The sequence below is a fragment of the Tenrec ecaudatus genome, chromosome 4, assembly GCF_050624435.1.
Source record: "Tenrec ecaudatus isolate mTenEca1 chromosome 4, mTenEca1.hap1, whole genome shotgun sequence".
In the NCBI taxonomy this organism is placed as follows: domain Eukaryota; kingdom Metazoa; phylum Chordata; class Mammalia; order Afrosoricida; family Tenrecidae; genus Tenrec; species Tenrec ecaudatus.
This window is the reverse complement of record NC_134533.1, coordinates 38,502,804-38,528,068: the sequence shown is the minus strand read 5'-3', so window position 1 is coordinate 38,528,068 and position 25,265 is coordinate 38,502,804. Positions and strand designations below refer to the sequence as shown.

The 25,265-nt window shown below is 49.9% G+C and overlaps 1 protein-coding gene across 2 annotated transcripts in view; it reads right to left on the bottom strand.

Annotated features, from left to right (window-relative positions):
- LOC142444743 (uncharacterized) overlaps nucleotides 1-20,354 on the bottom strand; it is a 199,394-nt gene extending 179,040 nt beyond the window's left edge. Inside the window, exon 1 of one of the 2 annotated variants that reach the window (XM_075545941.1) lies at nucleotides 20,083-20,354. The gene's annotated coding sequence lies outside the window, so the exon portion shown is untranslated. Of the gene's footprint in view, nucleotides 1-19,618; nucleotides 19,770-20,082 lie in introns of those variants that run through there. The other variant, XM_075545942.1, reaches the window with a different exon arrangement.
- Between the last annotated feature and the right edge of the window lie 4,911 nt (nucleotides 20,355-25,265).

The window sequence follows — 25,265 nt, the reverse complement described above, 5'->3', positions numbered from 1 at the left end:
GTCGCCTTGACCACTAAGGGGCACCTGACCCAAGCCATGATATTTTCAATTCCCTGGCAGGCACGCAAAAGCTGGGCAATAAATAAGGAAGCTCGAGGAAGGTATGCCTTTGAATTATAGTGTTGATGAAGAAGGCTCTCTATATCATGGTACATGAATAACGGCTTTTAGAAGAATCAGCCCTAAGCTGGTTCCTCGAAGGCAGAGGTTAAAGATGTCCCAAACACCCGATGTTTCTAAACTGCTGTACCCTCCAATCATCTCCACCATCAACCCCTCCTCCTCTCCAAGTTTCCCTCACCCTTGAGTTCCACAATTGACTGAAACATCTCATAAGACACCCCGGAAATGGCTTGTGGAGGCTCAAACGAACAGACTCACTGCCACTGCACCCATGCCAACTCACAGCAACCCCGCAGCACAGGACAGACCTGCTGCCATGGGTTTCTGAGATGGTAACTCTTTGCAGGCGTAGGAAGCCCCGTCTTTTTCTGACAGAGCAGTTGGGTGGTGTGGAACTGCTGACCATGTTGGGGATAGCAGGTTCTAAATCCACGGGACAAGCGTCAGTCTAGAGTCCGTTTCTCATTCACATGTTTGCAGATCTAACAATTGCGCGTGGCTCACACAGCTGTGAAGGCCAGCATGACAGATCAGATGCTTGACTGCTAGTCCCAGCAAGTAGAAGTCAGATGGTGATGAGCCAGCCGTGGATGCTGAACAAGAGAGATATTTTCCAGGGCATCCATATATGCTGGCTGCAGACTACATACTGAAAGCAATCCTCAATAGAGCGAGCAGGTGCAGAGGCGTATGGAATGGTACCTAAGTTGTGGCTTGAGTCACACCCTCGAGCAAGGTAGTGACTCAAGACACATCCCACCCTAATTTGACCTCATTACCATAAGAGAAAACGCACGCCAAAATGGGACCAAAAGCACAGCCATAGACTAACTGGGCCTTAAAACGCATCATCTAGCACCACGGAGGGAAGGACCATGTGAAGTAATTCGCTACACTGCACTTGGAACTGCCCAAAGAACCGACAAATTGATCTTGGAAGAAGCATGGTACAAATGCCTCTTAAAAATGAGGATGGCAAGCCTTCTCCCCTACCCCACACAAGTGAGACTAAACCAGGAGGGCGAGTCCCTGAAGAAGGCCACCATGCGTGGTCCAGTCACGGACCAGTGGAAAAGAAGAGGACTCTCAAAGAGCGGGCTCAGCACCGTGGCTGCCCCCACGGGCTCCACTGAGCAGTGATGTGAGGGTGGCGTCCGCCAGGACACATTTGGCTCTGTTGTGCCAGGGTCTGGAGGAGTCGGCTGGACAGCACCAGACACCAACAACGGGGTGCAAAGCGCTTCAGACGCAGTCTCTCCTTTCATCTTCCCCTAGATCGCTCCTGTTCCTCGTCGCACGAGGAAGCCACCTGATGGGGTGAGACACAATCTGACTTCTCCCAGACTGGTGAATACTGCAGACTGCCATGTAAGGGCACAAGTCATTCAAAGCTTAAGTCTTTCAACCAAGAAGATTCAACACACACACACACACACACACACACACACACCCCTCATAAGGATAAAGCAAACCACACCGACAAACGACAGCTGAGTGACTTTTCAGAGAGAGTAGGTAGAGTAAGATGGGAACTGGCCAGAGTGAACCAGAAGCAGCTCAGTTCTTAGAAGATGGGATTGAAATGGAAATTCTGTTTTCTCCTATGGTCCGAGCTGGATCTCCCTCCCCCAAGGTTGGGAGGCGATGAGGTCAGTGGATCTTGTCACTTCGACTTCACTGACTTTTCTACACGCAACCCAATAGCTTCTGGAAACAAACCAGTGGTTACAAGACCATTAAAGTATGTTACTTTAATTAAAGGAGTGTTCTACGTGGGGCGGTGGGGGGAGGGATGGGGGGGCACAGTAAGTTTGTGAGTGGCCAACCCAAGGACCAGGTGAGAATCTACACATGGAGGTCTCCATCTTCCCGACCCCTCCTTCTAGCTCGGCTGCCACGTCACAGCCCTGACTTGGCCTGTTTCTGCTCTGAGCCCACTCCCCACTGGGCCCGTCCATCCAGAACTTCGCCTGTGACATTTACCAGGGATGCCTGGAGAAGCAGAAAGCTAGTGCTTCAAAGCAGTCGCCACTGCAAACGCTAAGGAAGAGGGCAAGAAAGAGGCTTGAGATGTAACAGGGCTTTGAATAGAAGAAGGGACGAGCATGGAGACTGTCCAGAGAAAATTAATTGGCACTGTTGTAAAATTGTGTTGCAGAGCGAGAATACAAATATTATTCATGTCGAGGGAAGGGTTGGCTTGAGATGTGATTTATAGGCACTTCAAATGCAGTACAGGAAGTAAATGGAAAAAATAGGGTGTGAGGTCAGGGCATAGCAAGAGTCAACTTCAGGGTAAAGTTAAAAACGTTCAGAGGGGAGCACACGGTTCAGCCTGCCAGATAAATTAAGACCCGTGCTCGCACTGGTGAAATGCGGGGTCGGGTGGGGAATCAACTATCAAAGTGGATCTGCGACTAAAGGCATTCTATTCTCAACACGCGCGCTAACGGGAGACGTGTGAGAAACGCCAGTGGGCTGTTTCTTCAAGGATGCACAGAGGCAGGATGATGTTACAGGAGAATCCAACGTGTTGTCGGTCAGTCGTGTGAAGACATAGGGCTACAGCTTGAAGGCCTCTGAAGGCATTCTCCTGGGCAGCACGGAGAACTGGAATTGATGTGTTGCTTCCATTTTTATTAAAATAGCCTCAATGGGTCTGGGCCATTCCTGAGCTTATCTGTGGGCTGTGGGTGGTGAGTGAAACAGGGAGGGGCGTCCACAGCAGGAGCACGCCTCTCAGGTCAACCTGCTCTCGATTATTCTGATTAAATTCAGTGTGCTTCCCAGGCTGCCTTTTTAGTTACTCATTTCTTTCTTTAAAAAGAATGTGGTTGTTTCCTAAAGCACCACTAGGGGGCAGGGTGCTCTGAATGTAATCACGACTAAACCAGCCGCCCTAGCTCTTCTCATCCTGCTTAGGCTGGCTGGAACTCCACACGTGGCCAGTGGATCTCCCTGTAGACCCGGCCTGAAGTTGTACTGCGAGACAGCAGCTCGTTGCTGTTCCACGACAGACACGTCTTCCCTGGCTTTTTGAATGGGGTTGGGGGTCTCCTCCCACGGACACATTATTTGTATTTTTGTCTTTATACCAATAGGATCTTCTCCTTATCGCCTCAGTGCGATCTGTTGTTCAGCGTTTCCGTGGGGTTTCCCAGCTGTGAATCACAGGAGGAGTGGGTGTGTAATGATAAGAACTGATACAAAGTGTAATAGGGAATGCTGCAATGAGGGATGTGCAATAGGGAGGGAAAGGGGATTTCGGGAGGGAGTAAATCATGGAGGGGGAGGAGCACTAGAACAGAGTGTGACTGCCACAACTCAATTTAAAGGCAATTTAACCATGGGGGGGTGTCTAAGACAGATGTGCGGATTGTACAATTCCCCTTGATGTGAATGAATGCTTGAACTATCCAATTGTATTATATGTAAATCATGTAAATAAAACTGTTGGGGGGGGGCAAGGAGAATTGCTGTCAAACTGGAAAGTTCTGGAACTGTCTGGGAAGGCAGACCACGAGTGTCTCTTTCAAGACAAAGTCCACAGACAGCATACCAGCCACAACCTCATAAGGGTCCTGTCTCCCTCTCAATGGAGGAACAGGACAGTGAGGGGCTCGGGGTCACCTGATATAGGGAAGCAGAGAAGCGAGCCTCCTCCAGCCTCCTCCACTTCCCCGTCCCACCAAGCTGCTCATGTGCTGGTGCATTTCCCTGCGGTCCTCCCCTTTTGGACAAAGCCCCTGGCTGTTACTTTTTATCTGCAGATGAAAGTTAGGAGAGAAAAGACAAGGCATTTGGAGCATCCGCCTGGCCTAAGGTTGGTTGACACCACGAGACAGAGTCCATTTCAACTCAGAGTGATGCCGTGCGACAGAGGAAAGCAGCCGCGTCGGCCTCTATGAGGCTGTGATCTTTACAGGAGCAGATCCAAAAGAAGGGCTTTCCCCCACAGAGCCGCAGTGTGGGTTCAAACCAAGGAAGCGCTTTACCAGGTGCACTACCAGGCCACCTTCCCCAGTCTACAAACACACAAACTCACTGCCACCAAGTGATGCCGACTCACTGCAGCCCTTTAGGACAGGGCAGGCTGCCCCTGTGAGATTCTGAGACTGTAACTCTTCCAGGGAGGAGAACGTCTCCTGCTTCTCCCGCAGAGTGACTGGCAGCCTCAAACTGTTGGCCCTACAGATCGCAGTCTAACCCATGACCGCTCTGCTGCCAGGGCGCCTTTCCCAGCCGACGGCTCCGCTTCCTCACATCGCGCTTTTACTATTCACAGGGCCTCCTCGTGGGCTTGTCACCTGGAGCAACCAACCAAAGTCACACTGCTGCCGGGCCAGATAGCAGGTCAAGGGACATCTGAGTATCTCTAAATGTAAAGTCCTATGCCCCATGGAAGAAGCACACCAGCCTGTGCGACCATGAGGGATCAGGCATCTAAGACCCAGAACAAAATCATACCCAATGTGAATAGGGTGGGGGGGCATGGAGTGGAAACCCAATGCCCATCTGTAGACAACTGGACATCCCCTCACAGATGTGTCACAGGGAAGAGATGAGCCAGTCAGGGTGCAGTATAGCACCAATGAAACACACAACATTCCTCTAGTTCTTTGGTGCTTCCTTCCCCCACTATCATGACTTCAATTGTACCTTACAAATCGGATTAGGCCAGAACATGCACACTGCTACAGTTAAGAGCCTGCAACACAGGGAATCTAGACTAGATAAACCCCTCAGGGCCAACAAGGAGGGTAGAGACACCAGGAAGATTAGGGGAGGGGAGGGGAAGAAGGGGGGAATGGATCACAATGATCAACATATAACCCCCTCCCAGGGAGACAAACAACAGAAAAGTGGGTGAGGGTGACTGAGGACGATGTAAATTATGAAAATTATAATCTGTAATTTATCAAGGGTTCATGAGGGAAAGGGGGCAGGGGAGGGAAGGGGAAGAAATGGGGAGCTGATATCAGGGGCTCAAGTGGGAAGAGAATGCTTTGAAAATGATGATGGCAGCACATGTGCAAATGTGCTTGACACAGTGGATGAATGTGTGGATTGTGATACGAGATGGAAGAGCTCCCAATAAAAGCATTTCATTAAAAAAAAAAAAAGGCCTATGCCCTCACATCATGTTGGAATACAAGTACCCTGTGCCCACGCCCTGAGTCCTTTCGCCACCCTGCCCTGCAACCCACAGGCTGTGGGTAATTGCCAGTCATCACCCACACATCACTAAGGGCCCCCAGGTCCTCCCCACATGCCTGCCAGGGAGAAACCTGACTGCAGCTGAGGGTAGGAGATGGAGCAATGGGACTTTTCCTTTAAATCTTTGGATCTCGGGACAGGTGTAATTACAAAGTGTACACGGGTAGCCTCTGCTGAACTGCTCTAAGCCCCCCCGCCTCCCTTCCCTAACCTGTTAGAAGGTGAGCCTCAGAATACTTAGGCAGCTGAAATCAGATCATGATAATCCTTCAAGAGCCCTGAGTGCCAGGTAGGTACTGGTCATCCTCACACCTCCAGAATGGAAACCTAAAGCCCGTCATCTCCTGTTTTCTCACTCACGAGCTCAGGCTGGGGTTCAAAGGGAAGTGACCTAGTAGTAAGCAAGTCGATTTCTGCTGGGCCCTGTAAATGGCTCCAACCTCATCGTGTGGCCGCAGAAAAGATGCTGGCCTTTATTCGTGAAGTAATAAAGTGCATCTTGTGATGCCCTGAGGGCTCCCAGGACCACCCATGAAACTACTCTAGGATTACATCTGCTGCTTTAGCCACATCCCAGAACTGGTTCATCTGATCTCTGGGTTCAACGATCTTTTCCCTAATCTTTTTCAGAAGGGCTACTCTGGTGACAGTGAGATGAGCTTTGGGTTTTATTCCTAAAGTAGGAGTCCTTGGGTGACTCAAATGATGAAGCACTGGACAGCTAACCAAAGGGTTGTTGGTTCAAAGCCACCCAGAGGCATCTCTGGTGCCTGGTGATCGACTTCCAAAACCCACTGCCTGGAAACCACGGGGAGGAGCTCTGCTCTGCACCCTCTGAAGCCGCCCTGCGCCATCGCTGACGGCATGCTCGCCGCCACGTAAGCGGAAGGCGGCACCTTTCAGCCCAGAGGTTCCTGCGCAGTGTTTCAGGCTGTGGACAGCCTACTGAAGTCCCTTCTGTCACGAGTGGAGTGGGTTTTCCCTCCCAGTGTTACATCTCCCCTAGATTGTTTCAGGGCAGGGGAAGAGGACAGTCCAGTCCAGAGGGGAGAGGCTTTGTTTGTTCATTGATTCGTTTGTTCTGCTTTCCTATCCAGAGTTAAGAACCTACTGGGGGGAGGGGGAGGAGGCAGCGGTGGGGACTCCGCTATGCTAAAAGCAGAAAGGGGCTCAGGGACTGGCCTTTTAGGTCAGAGGGCTCAGGTGCGTCCCGTTCCCCCGTGACTGTGACTCTGGCCGTTGACCCACTTCTCTTGGCCTCGGTGACCTGTCTGTAAAACAAAGATGGCAAAGGAGCTTGTGGCGTTGCCGGGTAAGCAAGGTGTCCCTCACACCCACCAGTCAATCCTTGAGAGAAAAGAAGGTCATCGTGAGCTTGGGTTTGGCCTCACAATAAATAATGTCCATGGCACCCTCTCTCCAGGCCAGGCACCGTGCCAAGAGCTAGGGGTGCACCCTCACCCCCTCCTAGTGAGGATCGGCCTCTCGTGATTTTGTAGACAAAGAAACCGAGATGTAGGGAAGTGAACTAGCTTTCCCTAAGCCACATCATTATTAACAGCCTGCAATGTGCAGGCGACACCACCTTGCTTACTGAAAGTGAGGACTTGAAGCCCTTGCTGATGAAGGTCAAGGACTGCAGGCTTCAATATGGATTACAACTCAATGTAAAGACGACCAAAATCTTCACAACTGGACCAGTAGGAAGTAGTATGATAAATGGAGAAAAGATGAAGTTGTCAAAGATTTCATCTTGCTTGGGCCGACACTCAGTGCTCACGGAAGCAGTCTCCAAGAGCTCAAACGGAGCGTTGCATTGGGTAACTCTGCTGCACAAGACCTCTTTAGAGTGTTGAAAACCCAAGAGGTTACTTTGAGGTCTCAGGGGCACCTCACCCAAGCCTTGGTATTTTCAAAAGCCTCCTATCCATGTGAAAGTTGGACACTGAATAAGGAAAACCTAAGAAGAAGGGACGCATTTGGATGACGGTGCTGGCGAAGACTAATGAAGGGACTGTGGACTGTCAAGAGAACAAACAAATCTTCCTTCAAAAAAGTACAGCCAGAATGCTCCTGAGAGGCAAGGCTGGCGAGATTTCCTCTCATGTTCTTTGGATATGGTTGCCAGGAGAGACCAGGCCCTGGGAAAAGACATCATGCTTGGTAGAGTGGTGGCAAAAATGAAGGAAGGCCCTGGACAAGACGGACTGCCACAGTGGCTGCCACTATGGGCTCAGACATAAGAACAACTGCGGGACCCAGGGCAGTGGCTCCTTCTGTTTGCACAGGCTCGCTGTGAATTGGATCCGACTTGCTGCCACCTCACACCAAGCCAGGTCATATGTACGCAAACCCCTCCGCCCACCTGGTAAGAGAGTGAGAGGTCACTGTGTGCTGTCCAGTCACTTCCAACTTAGTGACCCCCTGGGACAGAGTCCAGGTGGCCCCCGGGGGTCTCTTGGAGGAATCATTACAATGGCAGATCACCAGGTCGTTCTCTTGCAGAGATGCTGGCGGGTTTGAACTGCCAACCTTTCCATCAGCAGACAAGCTTGTAACCCCTGTGCCACTGAGGGCTCCTTATAACACGTATAAAATGGCCCTGGGGCTGGCCAGCATAACAACTACTGTTACTATTGTCTTTTTATTATTAACAGGTGGTTTGGTCCATGCAGGGCCTCTCTCCCTCCTGCTCACCTTTGACCACAGGCTCATATCCAAACCTAAGCCTGGTGTGGCAGAAGGACGCCCACAGGCGAGGAGACAGGCAGCTACCAGCCGCACAACCTGGGGCACTTCATGTCTCTTGGCCTGAGGTTCCTGGTCTGTCACATGAAGTCAAGGAGAAGAGCTGCAGGCTGGGCTGATGGATGAGTGGCTAGCACAATGGGCAATAAACTTCAAACTCCCTGCCACTGAGTCCAGTCTGACTCTCAGTGGCCCTGTCGGACAGAGAAGACCTGGCCCTGTGGTTCCTGAGACTGTCGCTCTGGATGGGAATAGAAAGCCTCGCCTTTCTCCCTCAGGGAAGCCGGTGGTGTCAACACACACACACACATACACCATCCAGTATCCGAGAGACCCTCAGAGATGCCCATCTGAGTAGAATAACCCTTGCAATCCTATTTGCGACCTGCGTGACCTTGGCAAGTCAGTGAGACTCTACAAAATCGACGTCAATAAGGAGGTTGGGGAGATCAAATGAGAAAATACATGCAGAGAGAGAGATAGTCGGTATTATCATTCCCCCTTCTCCCAGCAACCTCCACCCACCACACACACACACACACACACACACACACACACACACACACACACCCCACAAATGCAGCCTCAATGACAGCACCTATGATGGGGTTTGTGTTTAGTGTGACAGTCTGGTGAGGGAAATTGTGATTTTTTTTTCCAATCAATACTCGGATGTCTCCCTCATTATGGTCTCACCAAGATTTGAGTTTGATGATGAATAATAAAATCACGTGAGAGAGAGTTCCAAATTACACTCTCTTTTCCTTTTTATTACCCCCCAAACAGACAATACCACCCACACTGCGTCTAAAGTTGTTGTTTAGTTTGGCTTGGTTTGGTTTTTAGGCCAAGTTCTCCATCAGGATCTGCCAACACAGAGCAAGCCCAGGCAGCTCCCCATGTGACGGAGCCATCGGCGACCCCAGCACTGACTCTGGAGACTGAGGAGCACAGCCCAGAGAGAGGGGACATCGGTGAGTGCAGTTGCCACGCGGCAGGGAAGGGAAAGCAGATGACCCAAGTGGTTCACCTCACCGCACTGCCATCAAGTCAATCCTGACTCAAAGCAAGTCTCTGAGACAAGGGAGAACTGCCTTCTTTCTCGAGAAGCAGCTAGTGAACTGGAACGGCTGACCATGTGGTTAGTGCCACCGGGCTCCCCACCTGCTCAAAGGAAGCACCAGTGCTCAGACCCAAGGGTCAGGGTCTCAGAAAGGGGGCTTGGTAGTCACTGGGTGTGGTCTCGTATTCCTCCCAGGGCCAGTCTTTCATGTACCCAGGGAGCAGCTCCTGCGGCTGCCTCACCCAGCACCGCCTTTTACAAGTTTCCACTCACATCCATCTGCATGCGATGCTGTACGTTATCTTGAGCCTGTGTGTTTTTCTCTGTCAGAGTGGTTTATTGTTAGGGAAATGCGGTGTCCGCTGTCTCTTCCCACCGCCAGCAGCTCCATTAAAGTTAATGGTGGTTGACTCTAGCGGTCTCTTACAGGGGTAACCCAAGAAAGGCCCTGCTGGCTGTTATTTTTCCGGCAGTAAAGGGACCAAATGGATGTAATAACTGCATTCCTCTTTGAGGAAGAAGGGGTTGGGGGGGGGGATGGGGGCGTGTACTGCACGACTCTGTCTAGTAGGTGCTCAACAAATGCTCCTTGAATTCATGAGGTTACACCTCACTTTCTGTGTGGACAAAGAAATGACCCAGTTCCTGACCCCGCCACTGGAACCTCTGTGCCCTATGGCTTGTCACTTGCCCAAGATGAACATGATTTTACTGATGAGCAACTCTTGTTTGTTTGTTTGTTTGTTTGTTTGTTTAACTGGGGAACCCTTTGAACAAAAGAAATCTTACAGCAGATCCAGCAAACTTACTCCTGGCTAGGACAAGGGAGAAAGTCAAGAAGACGAAACCACCACCATCACCATCATCACCACCACCACTCCACACCAATCCCTACCCTCCACGATGCCTTCCAACGCCTAACCCTCTCCAATCCACCCTCACCTGGCTTCCCGGAATAGAATTTGAAATCACTTAGCCTAAAAGGAATTCCTAAAAGGAATTAGGAGCCCTGGTGCCTAGTGGATATGTGTTGGGCTGCAATCTACAAGGCCGGCAGTTCGAAACCACCGGCCAATCCTCAGGAGACAGACCAGGCTTTCTACTCCAGGAAGCAGTCTCGGAAACTCACAGGGGCAGTTCTACCCTGTCCTACAGGATCACTTTGAGTCAGCCGTGCTGGTTCTACAATTCCGTGACTAAAGGGCCTGAAGAAAAACCACACGAGGTCCTACTTGTAATTAGGTTAGCAGCCTGAGACGGCTCTGCTCCGTGTCATACACCCAGTTTGGGGTTTATTGGTGTCCTGCTTATTCATTTCCTAATTGGTGTTTTCAGCTCCAAAACCCAAACCCAAACTCCCTGCCAACAAGTCGATGGGACAGGGTATAACAGCTGCTGTGGGCGCTCAAGACTGTCACTGCCTACAGGAGTAGAAACTCTCGTCTTTCCCCCAATGGGTGGCTGGTGGTTTCAAACTGCCGACCTTGCAGCTAGCAGCCCAACTGGTGACCCACTGGGGCTTTTCTGTGTACTTGCTGTCAAGTCACCCTGGTGCCCACTCAAGCGGGCCGCAGATAGATGCTCCAAATCACCGTCATTTCTCACTCCTTGGGCTGCCCTTAGCTATGACGAATCCATTCTGACTCACAGTGGCCTCGTGAGCTACAGAGTAGAACGCTTCCCTGGGGATTTTGTGGCTACAGTCTTCACAAAAACAGATCGGCGGGACTTTCCTTCCACACTACTAGTCTGGAGGCCTTTAAAATGTCGATCTGGATTTTAAATGGAACCCATCGCTTCCTCTCCCCACAGGGCCAGCTGCAGGGGGCCCGCATTAGAACACACCCTCTTGGGTGGGAGATCCAGCAAGACTGGAGTCTCTCAGTGTGCACCTGGCTGTGATAAACTCAGGCAACATTGCCAGACAAGCAGCATGCATGCAGGCCGCCCGCCCGCCCGCTCAGCCTCTGTTCCCCCTGCCGTCTCTCTCCAGCTCTTTCCTGCTGACAGAGGCCGAGAAACCAGATCTGTGAGCCAAGGCCCAAGCAGATGCTCAACAGGAGAACATGAAGCTTTCTCCTTGTTGTAAGCAATCCCCATCTCCTGGAGCTTCTCCCCAGAAATAAATTGCAGCAGGGGGTTGCCTCCACCCTGTGACCTCCATTGTGAAGGAGGGAGACAATTACTACAGCAGTTAAGAGATCTCTCTTTATCCCCTTGGCCATCTCTGCAGGATGCAGGTGGACCGAGGAAGAGGGGAGGCGGGAGGAGCAAGGGGCTGCCACCCAGCAGTCTCTAGGGCTGGGACCAGCAAGAACGGTCATCAGCTTCCTGTAAAATGCTGCCATCGCCATTGATCAAGAGAGATCACATCCAGTATTGGAGGGAGCGTCTCACCAAACATCTCACACACCTGTCATCTGAGGGGATCTCTCCGACTCCATTGACATGTACACATGGGCCACGGAGCCTCTGTGCACCTGTCAATCACGTTTCATCTTTGGGCCCACATCTCTGGGGCAGAACACAGAGCAGGGTCAGAGAACTAGTCATTCGTTCACTCCGTCAGTCCAGTCAATGGAGCCGTTCCTCACCGTGTTGAGGGCCACGGGAGTGCGGCAAGGCTTCGTCCCCCAGCCATGACTAGTCACCATCACAGACATCAGTCCACTTGGAGAAGGCACTTTCCAAGAAGCTGCCGGATCCTACACAGCGCATGATGACTGCTGCCTCTTGCCACCACCTCTGACCCACGGGGACCTGGTGTACCAGTCGTGGGCCGTCTGCGTGGTCCCGGGTGTGCCAGAGACCCTGCCCCTTGTTGCCGCGCCGGTTTCAATCCTCTCCCTGAGGGTCTCCATCCTGCTGGCAGACCCTCCACCTTGCCCAACATGCTGTCCTTGTCTAGCAAGTGGTCTTCCCTGCTGACAGGTCCAAAGAAGGAGAGTCTTCCCTTCCAAGAAGCGTCCTGGCTGTCCTTCTCCTGCAACACAGGATCGCCAGGATCCTTCCAGACACTGCAGGGTGAAGGCACCGGCCCTTCGTCTTCCTCCTTGTTCCTTTTCCCACTCGTTGGTCTTCCTGTAGTGACCTGGGCGTCACAAGGATGCCCGCTGTATTTTCAACACCAGCAAGGTCACCCACGGTGGACGGGTTTCCCTGGAGCGTCCGGATAAAGCTGGACTCGGGCAAAAGGCCCAGTCACCTGCTCGTGAAAGTTAGCTGGTGGAAACCCAAGGGGGTCACACACAAAAGAGCTCAGGGGACCCTCACAAGAACCTCGTCGATGGCTCGGGGTAGACGCAAACGCCGCTTCACAGTGGAGACAGCGGAGGCCTGGCAAGGTGCAGTGCCTTGCCTCCTCTTGCTGGGACACCTCCTGACTTCTGCACCCCAGTGGTTTCTGGGGGACCAAACTGCCACTAAGTGTACCCGATGACCCAGGCCTGCTGAGAGGACAATGAGTGTCCCTCCCAGGTCTTCAAGGCTCCCTGCATTTCAAATCTTTCATTCCCTGGTCTTCTGGATTGTGCTTGTTAGCCCCCTAGCCCAGGTTTTGAAAATCTCAGCACTTGTGCCAGTTTTGAGTCTGGAAAACCAAGCCAGTGGGGATGGTCTTCATTACATCAAGGGGCCAGGATTGAGATTCCGATTCCATGGGATGAAGACTGTGTTTTCCGTCAAAACATCCTGGGGGGTCGAAAATTATTTCATGATACACGTGATTGAAAACTATCCTGAAAACTACCCCAACATTCTTTTTCATAAATCTTGTTCCTGTTTCAGATCCTTCCACCAGGCATCCCTCTCAGGCTTCTGAAGGGTCCCCTAGGCATACTTCCCATTCAGAAATGTGGCCTTTGGGGGTTCATTGGGATTCGTCAGGCTTATCTGGCATGAAAACATATGGGCTTCAATTAAAAGGCTATGATTCCTGTGAATTCCCATTAAGCTAGTGAGAGAAATTTGCATTAATAAATACAGTTAACACATCAAGATACAGTTGTACTGAAAAATGGTTCCTGGTTTAAAAGCTACTTAAGCAGATGAAACTAAGCCGCTTGTAATAAAAATCTGCTCATTTTTAGCAAAAACCTTCACTTCTAAATAGCGGGGTTAGTTTAGTTCACATGTGCCCAATTAGACATAAAAACTCAACCAGGCTTGAACCATGCGCTTCGCCTGTTGGTGCTAAAACACAGATCCTAGGAACAGGGATGTCATTTAAATGGTTAAAAAGAGGTAAAGTGCGCAGCTCTGGTCAGATAGGGCTTGAAATATGATACCTCCGTCCACTGGTGGCAAATCGGTTTTGAATTATGATCCCAGTGACGGCTGAAAGAGCTCAGGCATGTTAATTAGTGAGCTGCAGACTGAAGAACTCGATCAGACTGTGCGGTTCTCAGCCGCCGCACCTCTTTGCCCACGAAACGAAAAGCACGGTCGCTGGCATTTGGAGAAAAACACTACATGAATGTTCTTGAATTCTAGGCACTGGATGTCGTCGAAACACTTGACATAACTTTCTCAATTCAAACTACCCCCCAACCCAAACCCACTGCCCTCAGGTGTATGCCAATCCAGAGCAAGCCTAAATCGGGGTTCCAAGGCTGTGGAATCCCTTGTGAGTGCAGATTATCTCACTTTCTCCCTCAGGAGCAGGTGGTGGGTTTGAACCAACAACCCTGTGGTTAGTGGTTAGCAGTCTAACTCTGACCCAGCAGTGCCAGCAGCAGCCGTGACTGCTCATAGTAACCCTTGAGAGCAAAGAGGAACGGCCTCTTTGGATTTCTGAGGCTGCAAATCTTAACCGGAGCAGAGCGTCTCATCTATCTCCTGCAGTGTCACCTAGTGCATTCGAACTGCTGACTTTGTAGTTAGCAACCCAACAAGTTACCCACCACAACACCAGGGCTCCTTGGCAGGGCCTCAAATTCATTGTGCTTGCCTGTGACATGCGTGTTGTAACATACAGAACGTTTCTCAAGGAATGGTAGTTAAGAGGGTGCGTGAAGCACAGAAAAGTTCACCCGCTACTAGGGAAATGCACAAAAAGAAGGTCAACATAATCCGTCTGTCCACAGCAGGGGCCCTCACACTAGGTGGGATAGGCCCACCTGGCCTGGGCAAAGGAAAGGATACCAAAGTACTGAGTGGACGTTGTCAGAACCAGTCACTGCTAGCTGTAGAAGAGATTGAATCCCTGGGTGGTATAGACGTGCCTCAGCTGCCAATCGAATGGTAGGAGGTTGGAAGTTTCCAGAAGCACTTCCAAGGAAAGGCCTGGAGACCTACTTCCCCACAAAGCAGCTACTGAAAGCCCTCTGCAAGGAGCACAGTTGTGCTGAGATACAGCTAAGAGCACCACTAGTTGGCATCAAAGCAGGGCCACTGGCCGTAGGCAGCTGGTGTCCTTAAAAGAATTCTCTTCTTGGAGGAAAGAAAAAATCTGCTAGTAGCGACAGAAAACCCATCGATCTCTTTCATGGAGAACAAGCCCCTGGGGTATGCAGGTTCCCAAGGTTCACCAACAGTTACTGTGGTTTTTCAGGCAAAATAAAAATGTGAAACTCAATGAAGAGATGGTGTCGTTGCTGGCTTCCTCATCCAGCGGGGATTCACCCCTTCCGTCCCGTTCTCTGCTGCACCTCTGCAGAGCTGGGTCAACTCCTGCCTGGACCACTGCAGAGCCCCCTGGATCAGTCTCCATCCTGGGTCTGCCATTGTCCATCGTGATGAAAGGTTAATCTCCCAGAAGCCAGCTCTGATCAAATGACCCCCCCCCCCTTATATAAAAAACAAAGCGTGAATCGTTGGGTTCCCATGACCTGCAACAGGAGGAAAGTCACACTCCTGAGCTTACCCTCATGGTCTGATGTCAGCCGTGCCCCTTCCCCCCACACACACTTCACCCAAGAAATCTGCAAGGACGTTCCTCTCGTGCAGACAGGCAAGTGTTTGCTTTTGAAATTCCCCCTTCACCTCCTTTCCTCCCCCTCCCCTGTATCTCCTCACAGCCCCTCCAACTCAGCATCTTACCAATAGTTCAAGGTCTACAGGAGGATCTTCTACGAAAGACAAAACTCAAAAGTGGCACAGGGTTAAGCGCTCTACTGCTGTCCAAAAGCAGCAGAAGAAAGACCTGGCAATCTCCCATGAAGCTGACTGCCAAGAAAACTCTGTGCAATCGTTCTCCTGTCACGTGTGTCCCGGTGGCTGTCTGGCACGCAACGACAACCATGCAAAGTACAAAGAGCAGTACAGCGAACCGGCTGCTGGTTCGCAATGCACACTCGGTAAATGGGCTCTGTTGTCTTTGTTGTGAGGAGCCCTGGGAACTGAGTGGGACGGTTACATAGTGGGCTGCTAGCTGCAAAGGGAGAAGTTTGAAACCAACAGCCTCATCTTTCTCTCTGCGGGAAAATGAGGCTTTCGTTCCTCTAAGGATTTACAGCTAGAAATTCAAAGAAGTACTCTGCTCTGTCTTGCAAGGTCGATGAGTCGGAATCAACAGGATGGTAGTGAGTTTTGTTGCTACCGGTATTCTGGTTATGTCTTGCAATCTTTCATCTTCACACCTTTCCCCTACAGAATGTTTAGGTATCGATCTCTTACACTCTGATGATAACCTAATTACTTCTTTACATCCTACTATAACTATTGAATTATCTATTTAAACGACCTTTAAACTGTACACCTCTTTAAAAATATCTCATTTGGTTCACCTTTGTATCTTCCATGTCATAATAGGAGGAGGCTTCAAAGTGTTTGGTGGGTGGGTGGGAGGCGGGAATCCCATTACCTTTACAAGGCCTTACTCAGATATTTGACAAACACACAGTTGTTATTGCAGCACGCCACAAGAGGGCAGAGTTGAGCTAGTCGCTTCCTGGGTCCTTCTAGGTTTTAGAATTGAGGATTTTCGCTCCTTTGAAAGTATATCAGCAAATTTGTTTAAAGCAAATATACATAAATGCCATATATATATATATAGACAAGGAAAGATGAGCAGAAGAGTGTGTTTTAAAACAGATCTGATATGATGTAATTGTTTGCATTCTGAAAATACCCAGAAAGGAAGTCTGTAGTAGAGTCAGTCGCTGTGATCTGAGGGGAGGGGGCTGGGAGAACGGGGTGAAAGGGAGCCTTCGGAGTTTTGACTTTCCACTTTGACCTTCCTGCCGGATTCATTTATAACCAGTACATATTCATTTCGTCATCAGAAAAGAGAGCGCTTTAGAAAAACCTCAAGCAGCACTTTCTATTTTCTTCTCATCTTCCTGCCCTCGGTCGATGCATCGAGGATTAAATACACAGCTTTCCTGTGGCATTTTCTGATTGAGTGGCCCACACTCTCCCCATCCCCCAGGGGCGTTTGGATGGCATCCTTGGAACAAAAGGAATATCTCACCGTTCCATTTATTGAGCTTCTTAGCATAAGGAAGTTCTTATGTTGTAACCACTGGGCTGTGGTTTTTAAAAATACACATACATTCAAACAGAATTCTTTTTTATCATTCTAAACTCACCACAATTACCTACTGATGGGATATAGGTAAAACTTGGGACTCTGTGTGGCCAGCACTACCTTTATTTCACAGGTTTACCTGCTTTTCCCCAGGTTCTTCATTTGTATCATAGCAACCACTTCCCACAGGTATGACATCGCTGAAAGGAATGGGGGTCAAGCTGATGCTGAAACTAACAACTGCCTCTCTGGCTAGTCATCAGTGGGTGTCTTCGTTTCCTAGCAGGGCCCTAACAAAAATATACCACAAGTCTGACAAGCAGGTTTGGAGAACAGGAATTCCTTTTTCTCTCAGTTAACACCATATTGCTTTAAGGTGTGCCAGGCCCTGAGCTAAATGCTTTACAAAAGGCAACACTTAATCCCCATAGCAACCGCATGAAGTAGCTATTCAAATCATCCCATCTTCCAGAGGAGGAGTTTGAGGCAGAGGGACATTCATTTGATGCCTGTGGACACACCACTTGTCATGCAGAGGCCAGTATTTGAAAGCAGGCAGCTGGTCTCAAGATTCTATGTTCTATCAAATCAGGGGTTCTGATATCATGACACACCCAGCTTGGAACCCGTTTCCCAGGGCACTCACATGCATCATCCTGAATGAACATGCATTCAGCTTGCCCAAGTTGCCAGCCTGAGGAACGAAGGAAGGAGCAGTGTAAGGTCTTCTTGCTGTCAATGGCTAGTTCCAGAATGCCAGGTTCCCTCCCACTGCTGTCCTCTCTGAGACCCTGGGAGTCCCCTCCATGCTGCTGCCCTGTACTCATTGACAGTCCAGCCACAAGGAACAGGGAAATTCCAAATTGCGCTGCCCCCCAGCGCCAACGCATCTGGGCTTCTCTGGAGACATGAATCTCACGGGAATCCATGGGAATCCATGGCTTTTGCCAGTAAGCAGTCCAGCCAGCAGCCTGGCGGTTGTTCCCACAAGGTAAGGCCAAAGGCTTCAGCAGCATGTCACTCCCCTAATTATTCCCGGCGCCCTGCGTCCAACATAAACAGCACGCATCTTCCACTGTGCTGCCCCCTGGACGAACCCCGGAACCTCACACAGGCAGCCAAGCGTGGGGAAGTGCTAAAGGGTCAGAGGGCTGGTACAGCCAGCAGTCCCCAAGCCTCTGGGGGAGTCCAAACCTCGGACTCAGACAGACTGCCTGAGGCCTTAAGCTTGCAAGGGTATACTTCCTGGGGCTGCCCTGGAACTCAGCAGCGGCACCCGAGTCTCATGGGAAAAACAAAAGGGGAGACAGAGATGGGGGCACTGATCTAAAGATGTATTCTCGAAGATCACATTCTGTTCGTTAACATGTTAACATCCCTGAGACTGCACTGTATCCTGCAAGCTTGTTGTTCAGCATTTACAACCTATCTGGTTAGCGTTGGGCCGTGATCCACGTGTTGGTCCGCAGCTGGAAACTATCGGGAGCAACGTGGGTAGGGAGACCAGGCTCTCCATTCCCGTCAGCAGTTACGGTCTCAGAAATCCACAGGGGTCGCTGTGAGTCAGCCTGGACTGGAAGGCAGTGAGTTTGGGGGTTTGGGTTTGCATGCTAGTGCCAGAGAGAAGAGAGAGCTGTGCTTGGTGTCTCTGGGACGCCACAATCCCAACAGCCAACTTGCTGCTTCCTGCCTTCCTGACCAGAATCAAGAAAGCAGATGGTTTCGGATCATGGGGAGTGCTGGGAAGAAAATAAAATAGCTTCGTGGCCTTTCAGTGGGCACTTGGCTGGATTTAGTGTCCAGAGAAATGGACAATGGGGCTGAAAGGTAGCCACGTAAAGACAAAAGCATTGCAAGCCAAAGAAGCTGTTCAGGGATCTAAGAGGCGCTCAGGGAGCACATGGCGAAAGTGCTCAGTTGCTAGGGAAAGGTTGATGGTTCCAGCCCACCAGCTGCCCCCTGGGGGAGGCGATGTGGGAGAAGATGGAGAGAGAGATTCTAAAGCCATGACAGGCATGGAAATCCTATGTGGCTGGTCTCCTCTGTCCTGGTGGGTCACTCTGAGTCAGAACAGACGACACAGCAACAGATGTTCTTTGTTTGGTTTTTGCTCTTTTGTCATTGTTGCTGTGTTTTAGATGTCAAGAACCCCTTACTGAAACGTAGTTTTCAAATGTTTTGAGAATGATGATGGCAACAAATGTACGAATGTGCTCGACACAACGGATGCTTGTATGGATTGTGATAAGAGTTGTACGAGCCCCCAATAAAATGATTTTCTTTAAAAAAAAAAAAACTTAGTTTTTTTTCAAAAGTCTAGTATGAGAGACAGTAGGTTGTCTTCTTTACACTTAGGGGAATAAAGATCATTGCACTATGTTGTCAGGAAATATCTCCTTGGCTTTAAACAAGCACTCAAAAAGACTGTGTGACTCAAACTTAGATATCCACTCACTCACAGGGGTCTTTTTTTAAAAAGCCTTTCAAATATACAAAAAAAAAAAAGCCTTTCACGTCCTTTGAAGAATAGAAGTTGGAAGTATGAAACAGCCCTTAGAACTTCCAGCTCATGCATTATCATGAGTTTTTTTAATTCTCAAACAAAATAAAGCCTTCTCTTACATTAGGATGTAATTTGCCTTCACCCCCTCCTCCTTTATCGCAGAATATGTACTAAGAATACTGTGTGCCTCTATTTTGCAACTCTGTATAAATATCTGTGCACATGAATTCTGGAGATGAAGGACAGTGGTTGTTTTCCAGTATCACTTTATCACTTTTTGTTATTGAAAAACAGGGGAGGAGGGAGGAGGAGGGGGAGAGGAGAAGGAGGCTGGATACACTTCAAAACCTTGTCCTTGTCCTCAATAAATGTGTTTTTCAATGCTGTTTATATCATATATATATGATATATATAGAGAGAGAGAGAGTTTTATTGGGGGTTCTTACAACTTATAAGCATACATATACATCGTATTTCTAATATCTCTACAACCTACCTCCTCTCAAGACCACAATGAAAGAATCCTATCTGCAGAATTTCTGGGGGATCCTCCAGGCTCCGGGCCACTTTTCTCCCTCCCCAGGCTCGTATTGAAACCAGGTTCACGGGCAGTCGGGCCTTTTTGCAAAGAAGCGCCTTGACTTGACCTAAAGCTCTCTTCCGGTGTGCTTTCTGGGAGGGATTTGTAAAGTGGGCCAATGAGAAGGCAGGCGGGCCCCTTCCCGAGCCGGGCCAGGGGGTTATGGGTGCCGAGGCGCACCCGCGGGCCCGGCTGTGCGCTGGTGGCAGGCCGCTCTGCCGGCCCGGGCGGAGAGGACCGGGAGCGGAAGGGCGGCCTCCGCGAGACGAACCGAACCCCGTTGGGGCGAGCAGAGGGCCCCGGGCTCGCCCTGCGCTCGCGGTCGGGGTGGGCGCTCAGATTGGGGTGGGGGGGCGGTAGGGACGGGGCGCTGCACTCACCCTCGGCGGCCGGCGCGGCTCGTGCCTCCGGGGACTCCGGGACGGGCCCGGGAGGGAGGGAGGGACGCGGCTGTCCCGGGCCAGAGCGCCAGCCGCGAGCGACCGACCGCGGCGGCCAACCGTGACCGCAAGGGCTCGGCCTCTGTTGGATGCCACCACTGGCCACCCTTGACCCGAGTGCCAACGGGCGAGCGAGCGTGGGGAGCGCCCCAGCTGCCGCCGGGCCAGACTGGCAGCGCGGCGGGGCCCTCTGCGGAGGCCGGCGCCCCTTCGGAGGGGGGTGTGAGCTCTGCCCTGCGAAGCGCAGACGGGGCGGCTCTAGCGTGGTGGGGTAGAAGATTCAGTGTTTGGGGAGTTAACTGGACTCGGGGTTGTTCCAAGCGAGGAGACAAGCCTCAGAAGAAGGGGCTATGTCACAAAAAGCTGGGAGGGACATGACACCACACTCACTACATGGAGGCCCGGTGTGGGTTGCCAAGCGTAACTTCACTGCTGGCAGGAATAGAAAGCCCAGTCTTTCTCCTGCAGAGCTGCTGCAGCTGGTTTCGAACTGCCACCATGCCCAACACGTTAGCCCCCCACCAACCCCCGCCACAGGGGTCCTGCCAGGAGGGAGGCACAGGCGCCCCAGAGATGTGCTTCCAAGTTTCTAAGTGGCTGGTTCCTGTGACTTAAGCTGCTTAACTGAGCAGTCAGCTGTCAGAAACCACCAGACCAAGAGGCAGCTTTCTACTCCCGAAAAGTATTACCTTCCCAGAAAGCCTCGGGGCAGTTCTACCCAGCCCTATAGGGTCGCCATTGATTGGATGGTAGTACGTTTGGTTTGAGGCTTTTAGGCCAAACGGCAAGCCTGTTTTTGGATTGTTTTTAAAATTCTCAGCTTGTTAAAGCTCTTACTCTGTGTCTGCACAGACTTGCAGCAGGACTGCCGATGCGCTGGGCTGGGTTTGCTGCGCTTTACATAAGCCTGGGAAGAAGAGGCCAGGCAGCCTACATGGCAGAAAGCCTGATCTTTCCAACATTGCCCTCGCTCAGCCACGAGGTGGGCTGCCGGAACCCATAACAGAAACTGCTCTCGGCCTTAACTTGGCTTCATGGATTCCAGAGACATCTCCAGGGCCAAGCCACTCTGATGGTGGTGCCAGTCTCCTCTTCTCAGGCAGTTCCGTTACATTCCTTGGAGTCCTTTTCACAGGTGCAAGGTGTTGAGCGTACATTATAGCCGACAGGTTCGATGAAGAGCATTGGGTCCCAGAAAGCTGCGTTTCAGCAAACTTGCCTTGTACAGCGCCTGCTCACCAACACTTGGGACTCACAAGACCAAACTCTTGATGTGACTTGGTGGTGGTGTTTTCTATCTGGCGCACTCCCTCAAAATGCTTCCAAAAACGCAAACTTCACTGCCGTGGAGTCGGTTTCCATTCGTGGAGCCCTGGTGGCACAGTGGCTTACACTTTGGGCTGCTATCCACAAGGTCAGCAGTTCGAAACAAGCAGATGCTCGGTAGGAGAAAGATGAAGCTTTCTTCTATAAAGATTTACCTTCTCAGAAGCCCACAGGTGAATCTGCCCCGTCTTATAGCATCACAACTCGTAGCAGAAAGGTGGGGGGAGGGGAGAGCTCTTTAAATTTAACTTGCCAAAGATCCGCCAGGATCCAGAACAGTCACCGCCTTGAACACTGCGTGAAACCGTTCTGCTCTGTAGCCAAGAGTCAACTACAAGGCCAGGACAGCCGCTTTAACTACTGCCCACTTCTCCACACACCTGCTGCAGGTGGTTTTTGCTGTGTCCCTTCTCCTACTCTTGGCTGTTCGTACTTGAGTTAGATACGGCTGTTGGTCTGCTCTTGCTTCGCTCAGGCCTGGCCCAGGAGCACGGCTTTCTTTGGGAACAGTGAAAGCTGTCTTGTTGTGATCACTTGGTATCCAAACCTGTGGCGATTTTTAATCGTTTGATGTCCCAACCCACACAGAATTCCAGCACTCTCACACTTACCTGCTTCCCAGAACCCTCTGTTTCACAAAGCATCTTGTGGAGCTTTGGAAGCTGTCAGAAGTTAACACTGAATTGAACCTGAGGAAATAACTAAGAGCTGACACAAAAATGTTCAGCCACAGTTGCTTATGATATAAAAATGATAGAAATAACTCAAATGAACAGCAGGATAAGGTTGTTTAAACAGAGTGTACATGTATGAAGGAGTATGAGACGTCGGATCACATCAAGTCGGTTCTGACTCACAGGGACCCACTATACTACAGAGTGAAACACCGCCCGGTACTGTCCCATCTGCACCGTTGTTACTACATTTGGGCTCACTGGTGCATCTACTGGGTCACTATGACATTACTATTGACAATTGGACCAGAAACTGTTTATACACGGAAACACATTCTGCAGGCATAAAGTGAAAAAATGCAGCGGGAATAATTGCTCTCCTTTTTCCTTTAAAAACAAAAAGGAACTGGTACAGATAGGAACTGGAAACACAGAGAACCCAGGGCGGATGATCCCTTCAGGACCAGTGGTGTGAGTGGCGATACTGGGAGCGTAGAGGGAGGGTGGGTTGGAAGGGGGAACCGATTACAAGGATCTACATGTGACCTCCTCCCTGGGGGACAGACAAGAGAAAAGTGGGTGAAGGGAGACGTCGGACAGGGCAAGATATGACAAAATAATAATTTATAAATTATCAAGGGTTCATGAGGGAGGGGAGAGTGGGAAAGAGGGGAAAAATGAGTATCTGATGCCAGGGGCTTAGGTGGAGAGCAAATGTTTTAAGAATGATGAGGGCATTGAATGTACAAATGTGCTTTACACAATTGATGTATGTATGGATTGTGATAAGAGTTGTATGAGCCCCTAATAAAACGATTTTAAAAAAAGGAGCTTTGTGGTAACAGACAGAAGACCCAGTAACGCAAAATCCTAAAATGGTAGTTGGAACCCCTAAGAAGAATTCCAATTTGCGCGGCAGAGCCTGCAATGTGGAGCAGAAAACAGGTATCGTTGGAAGTCCATTGGAAACACAATTCGTGTTCTTTCCCATGTCACAGAGCTTGGTGACTGCCCCGCCCCACCCAGTTGTGAATGTGTCTCCTCGTGAGACTCAAACTCACTGCTATCAAATTGATTCCAATTCATAGTGGAGCTGGTGGCGTAGAGGTTATGAATTGGTTCGCTAACCACAAGGTCAGCAGCTTGAAACCACCAGGTTCTCTGCAGGAAAAAGACAAATTTTCTACTCCTTCAAAGAGCTGCAGTCTCAGAAACCGACAAAGGCAATTCTGGGGTGGGGGGGTCACTCTGCGTTTGGAGAGAATAAATGTCATGAAATGAGTGTGTTAAATGAGAGTTTATGTCCTGACCAAGTCTTCTCCTCAGAAGGTTCAGAGCCAGGCATAGTATGCATATAGCTCCCAGAAAGCTTCTTATCTGATGGATATGATTGGCCAAAGGTAAAGGACACAAACTAACATCAGACTCAATAAGGTCTCCCAGTGACCATGCCCCTGGTTGACCACGCGCATGCGTGTGCACACGTGCACACACGATTTCCCATCAGGATGGGCTGTTTTGCTTGTTTGTTTGTTTGTTTTGGTAGTGTCATGGGCTACTAACCACAAGGTTAGCAATTCAAAACCACCAACCATTGCATGGGAGAAAGATGAGGCTTTCTCCTCCCTTTAAAGTTGGACAGTCTCAGAAACCCACAAGGACAGTCCGACCTTGTCGTATAGGGTCCCTGTGAGTTGGAATTAACTTGATGGCAGTGGGAGGTAAATCACCAGCTTTTAGAAAATAATGGTAAGAGGTGAAAAAAGCAACTCAAAGGGTAGTTGGACCATTGAGGAAAGAAGAAAATTAAAATAAGGAGATGAAAAAAATTACATAGTCATTAAGAATAAACATTTAAAAGAAAGAAGCCTAATCAAGGTAGAACCTGTGGGGATGAAATATATAATACAGATTGAACAAGACAAAGAAGGGTCCTAAGACAGCTGAGGAAATTTCTCTCCCTGGAATTTAACAAAACAACTTAAAAATGAAAGATGCAGGTGAAAATAAGGGACAAATCGAAGAATCTAAAATAATTTCAGATAAAAATAAAAGAAATAATTATACACTCCAGCAGTCAATCCATCAAAAGGCTTTCCCAAATAAAAGACAAGAGTTTCCTGATCGAAAGGATTACTAAATGGCTGAGAATTGACCTACACTAAGGAATATCATTATGAAAGTTCAAAATGCTGCTACAGAAAGATTTTAAACACATCCAGAGAAAAAGGGATGGGCATACCTAGAGAGAAGGGGGGGTGGGGTCAAGGACCAGAACAGCTTAGATTTCTTAGCAATGACACCAACTGCTGGCGGGCAACCTCTAAATACAGTCCATCCAGACACCATTTTAAGTGTGTTACAGCCAGTCCTCACTCACAACAAGCCTCTAAAGTAAGCACATTCATTTCTTCCCTTTATCGATGAGAAATCGGAAGTACTAAGAGGCAAAGCAGCTTCCCCAGCGTCACGCCGTCAAAGCAGCGCTGCTCTGTTTGAACCGGGTGGCTTGGTGCCCGAGTCCACGCTCCTAACCAGCGCGCTGCCCTGGACCAATGCCTTCCACTTTAAAAGGGACCATGATAACCAACCCCACATAATCTGGCTGGCCAACTTCGAAATCATTGAGAAAATAAATAAAACATCTTGAGATATGCCCGTTCTTTAAAAGTATACTTTGTGTGAACTTTTCTTAAACAGTGACGAGAAGAGAAAGCACTCCTGCAAAAATAAGGCAACAGAGAGAGAGATGTAGGATTGAGGAAGCAAGAAAGCCAATTAAAAAGCAAGAGACAGGAATCCCCAAGATAGTGATGCCGGGGGAGCCCAGGTTGGCAGCTGCACAACTCACTCGGAGAACAAACCAGACCAAATCACAGCAGGTGCTCTCTCCAGAGAGGAAATGATAGACCGCACATCATTCTTGAACTTCTTTCAGAAGATCTGGAGCCAACGGGGAGAGGACTTGACGCTGCCTTCCTGACAATTACACGGAACCACCACCCCAAGAAAACTTACAGCTGAGGTAGAAAGCAAAAGCAGCTGTGGTTTTGTATACTGCCGGGCTCCGCTGTGAATGGCCATGTACATAGTGATTGTAACATGAGCACTGATTGGCTATCT